Genomic DNA, 5,229 nt, shown 5'->3' on the forward strand with positions numbered 1-5,229 from the left:
CTCGGTTCTGCTGACAGCGTGTGAGGCCTTGCTGGGAGAACACTTTGGGACAAATGGGTCTAATGGATTTGTACAAGTCACCTGTCACCTTTGCCAATTCACTCTCCTCCTCTGACCTTTAATGGTGTGAGCTCCACAGGGCTCCCTTCTCCCCTCTTAGTACTCTACAGTCTCACTCGCCCATTCGATTTCTGGGCTCAGCCCCTCAGCCTCATGGTTAGATGTGTGGACTCTGGAGCCAGATACCCTGGGTTCAAATCCTGACTCTGCATCTTCAAGCTGGGTGGCTTGAATAATCCTGGTAAAAGAGGTTTAACAGTGGCACTCACCTTGGAGAGTTGTAAGGAAGTGTAAGACAGTTTAGTGTCTATAAAGTGCTTAGATAGTGACCGGTAACTAGGAAACATCTGAAAGTATTTATTACAGAAACTTGCAAATAGATCTAGTTTAGACATTTCTGCTATATTTCAGGCCCAAGTACCTAACTGTCAACTCCATGTCTCTGCTTGGATGTGACACAGACATTTCCAGAACTGAAGTTAATCTCTCCTAAAACATTCTCTGCCTTGGGAGGTACCCATATCAAGGTCCATCCTCCCTACTTCTAAGCAGTCCAGAAACGCGAGAGTCGTGTTCACTCACTTTACCCATTATATTATTGGTTCTGGCTCCTACATACTTTTCAAATCCTTCTATTTCTCTCTACCAGCTTTGCCATCCCTGGTGGGCAAAGTCACTATCACCGGCTTTCTGGATCACAACAACAGATGCGAGTAGTCTCCCTATCTCTGTGGTTGTACCTCTCTGCTTGGTTCCCTAAACTGTGGAAAAGGAGATCGTTCAAAATTTTTAAAAATAGGACAGGGACATGAATTAAAAAAAAACAAACAAAACAAACAATACAAACAAACCTTCTCCCATGAATTTCCATTGTTTATAAAGTTCCAGATAGGCCTTCATGACTCTATGGTCTCTGACTCCATTTTCTTCTCCAGTTTGAACCCTCATCCACACCTGCCTTCTTCCTGTGGGTCTTCTTTTAGCTCACTGAACACCTCATATTTCTTCCCATCTCAGAAACTCCAGAGATGTAGTGTCCTCTGTCTCTTCTTGCCACTAGTCCTATCCCTGACTGCCTCCACCTACTGCCTCCACTCTCCCTTCAAGATGTGACCAGATATCACTCCTTGGGTCCTGGACCACTTTGGTATTGGGCATTTCCATCATGCGTTCCTTCTGTGTCACTTACTACAATCATAATTTAAATATCTTTATGTAATTTCTGTCTTCCCAGGAGTCTTCCCACCAGACAAAGTCTTTGTCCTATTCAGTGTTGTATTTCTGACACATAGAATGAGTCCCATAGAATGAGTTATTCAGTGACTGAGCAAATATTATAAGATTTTACTCATATGGTCACGCCTTTGATCTTATCAATGGGCATAGCTAAGGAATAAATTAGGCAACTGCCCACTCTGACCCCAAGCCCATTAAAAAAAAAAAATTATCTTGGGTTCACAGATCCCAAACTTCTAGAAATGTAAGGTTCACGTTTTTTTAAAAGATTTTATTTCAAATTATATTGCCATAATTAGGAAGCATACCTGATATCTCTAAAGACGTTTCTTTTCTATAAAGCACATTGTCTATGGTTTTGCATAACCTACAGCAAGACGTTCTGTTTCTACACAGTTTCTTTCCCAAGGCATGCCTTTATTCCTATCTGTGACAAAACATGAAGAACAATCAAATCTCATCGTGATCCTTTATTTCAACTTTGTCCCCAGTGCCTATAATAAGCCACAAATCACTGAAACAGATAATTCTTTTCATCATTCCTCAGTGGCTAAATCACCAGGAAAGCACAATAATACCCCAGGAAAAAAAAGAAAAGGGAATGAAAGCCTGCTCAAAGGACACATTTACATTCTTAAGAATTTCGACCTTTTTTTGATGAAATAAGCTTCATCGTAAGAATCAGCAACTTCTCAGACCTTTGTTTTCAGGAAGCAAGAGGAGAAGAAAGCAAAAGTGCCCTTGCTTGCCGAGTACTCAATGATCAACTATGAGACTATGTGCGAAGATATATAATATTTTATATGTAATAATATAATTTAATAATATATTTTATATGTGAGTTATAAATTGAGAACACATTTAGAAATAGAAAACAAAACATTTGAAGTCAAATGTTTTTAGCTCTAACCTACTATCATGTGTTTACTTGGTTTGCTTTTGGTCTCAAGCAAAATATCTTTGAATTTTAAAACCTGTTTTTTCTTACTCTCTGGATTCACTTATGTGGATTACAGCTGCGTTTTCTTCTCTCTGTTGGATACAGAAATGAAGCAGTGGAACACATGTTCTTTTTCTTCATAGCCTGGTTGCAGCTTTCTGCTTTGCTTACTCCTTAAACTTTTTCCGGGACTTCAAACTGCGTGTGAAACCATTTCCATTTTGCTTGTTGAGTTGAACTAGATTATTGAGCTTGGTCAACTATCTAGGCCTCAGGAGAATATATGGATTGCTCTAGAGGATCATTAAGGTCAGTTTTCAAAAGGAGTTATAGAAATTGGGGATGTCTTAGCCCTTTTCTACATTACTAACTTAGACTACCCCACCCCCAACCCCGAATCTTTTGAGTTAATATTTTAATAAGTACAGCCTCTTGGTGATAAAGAATCCCACAAAGATACTGCCTATGACATAAAGTAGCACTTTGCACTACTAAAATAACTTTCAGAATTTCAAAGGTGGTATTCTTATTACAATAATTAAGGGTTTGTTGTCCATTTGCATAAATGCATGACAGTTTTAAGAAGTTCCATTAGGTTCCATCTTTCCCAACTAAAGGGTTCCAGTCTTACTATCCTATCATCCCATAGCTCAGAGAATTTCCCCTGAATAGCAGACATTTGTTAGATCAGAATCCAGTTTATCCCCAGTGGTTACCTGAGGATCCAGCCACTCTCACTATATATGGTCCTGGTGAAGTTGCTTTTGACCTCACCCCAGGAATGGTGTCTGAGCTAAGCTTGGCCACACAAAGGCTCATATTTCTCTGTCCATAGTGACTGGCTTAGAGATAGACATGTGACCAAACCAATGCCATTAATTTACTATTGAAATATTTCTCATGACTTTTGGAAGAGATTGGCATGCTATTTTGGTCTGCATTTTTAAGAGGAAATGTGTGTTCTGGGGTTGTTGCAGCCATCTTGCCCCCACAAAGAGGAAATCTCTCTGAGAATGGCACAAGTGCAATTAAATAGTAGCCTTTCACAACCATAGGATAAAGTGGAGCCTGGGACCCTAAAATGTCATTAATGCCCTATATTAATCAGTTCTCAATCTCTGAGGAGTAATATGAATGATTTTGTAAAATGTCTGACAGCTCTAGAGATGAAATATATGATGGGAAAACCTAAAGAACTCTTGAGGGCTGTGGAGCCAAGTCTCATCACTAGTCATACAAATGAGTTACAGTAGAAGGAAAAGTAGATGCATGTTCTAGGGCAGGTTTCATGGGGTTACAAGGAAACTCTGGTTCATTCAATAATTAATTAAACTAATTTTCTTCACATTAAGTTGACAAAATCAATGCATGGCTATGACATACGCCAAAGATGGATCATTCCAAGCAGAACATGATAAGATTTTCACATACTGAAGAAGTCAGTGGTGGATTGCAGCAAAATACTTCAATTTCCCTGGCTGATAGAGAGCCCAGGCTTGGTTAATCAGCACCTTGACTTATTTTTGTCGAGTTGTAACAGAGTGCTTTGAAGAGTAATAATGAAACCTAGCCTGAGCCCCATGCCTACTCACCTGGACAACCCCAGGCACGTCTTCATTTCAGTGCCCTCATCTTCAAAATGACACAGTAAATATATTTCCTCTAAAACCAAATGTTTTTGTTTTGGTCTATTTTAATTAGCATTTTAAACAACTTTTCCAATTTTTTGTGCTTAGTTAAAATTCTTAAAAACAAAAAATTAAAATAAATAATAAGTGAAATTCCTAAAAATAAACTAATTATTATTCTTATAACTAGGTAAGTGATCCTCAAAATGAAAAAGAGAGCATATCCTGACCAAAAGTGGGTATTTTTTTTAAGTTCTTAGGTTTATTTCCACCACCTCTCTAAGATATATCAAGGTCTTAGGAAAAAAGAAGGATCAGTATCCTAAGAAAGCTCCTACTGGTCCCCAATATACAAACCCCTTTCTCCATTTGCAGTTGCTATATTCAATATTTCTTTGGATTCAAGGCTTGAGATTCATTTTCTAGGTATTTAATTAATTTACCATTTTTCCCTAGATAAAAGTACAGAGAAAATTAATTGATGAATTATCATTAATAATAATGATGGCAATGATAATAGACATTTGTTGAACACGTGAGAAGAAACATACATTGTGCCAAATTCTTTAAGTGGATTATTAAGTTCAATCCTCTCAAAGTGCTTTGAGGTAGATGCCATACGTGTCCAGGTTTTGTCAATGGAAAAGCTGAAGCTCAGAGACATTTAGCAACTTGCACCAAATTACATAGCTGTCAAGTGGCTGAGCTGGGATTTGAACTCAGGCTGGCCTGATTGATGAACCTATTCCACTTACAACTATTGTTCCTATAGCCACTAAGAATATTAATTTGGTGCCCAATGTCATAGTCCCAAGCATATGTTGAGGGACACATTCATTATTTTATTTACTCTATACCACAGCCCCATGCAGCAGTTCTTAGCATTCTTAAGTTGCAAGACAGAAGACTTTGATGTATTTGGATTATCGCATGCCTTAGATAAGTTTCCTTCACACATTCAGGAAACCTGTGCATTGCTGCATGTGTAGGAATGACTGTCAGCCATGAAGGCAAATGGCAGCCTGGAGTCAATGTGGTGGAATGGCCCTGTTGGCTGGTGGCAGTAGGGTCCGGGAATGAATCTGTCCCATGTAGATAAATCAATGTTTATATAAATCTCCTTACTGAGTATTTTTGTAAAGATTTTATTCATTTATTCATTCATTCATTCATTCATTCATTCATTTGTGAGAGAGAGCACGTGCGTGAGCAGGGGGAGGGAGAGAGAAAGAGAAAATCTCAGCAGACTCCACACTGAGCATGGAGCCCGATGTGGGGCTCGACCTCACAACCCTGAGATATGACCTGAGTGGGAACCAAGAATGACGCTTAATGGATTGAGCCCCCCAGACGTCTCCTTACTGA

Source organism: Canis lupus, chromosome 10 (assembly GCF_011100685.1).
Source record: "Canis lupus familiaris isolate Mischka breed German Shepherd chromosome 10, alternate assembly UU_Cfam_GSD_1.0, whole genome shotgun sequence".
Lineage (NCBI taxonomy): Eukaryota > Metazoa > Chordata > Mammalia > Carnivora > Canidae > Canis > Canis lupus.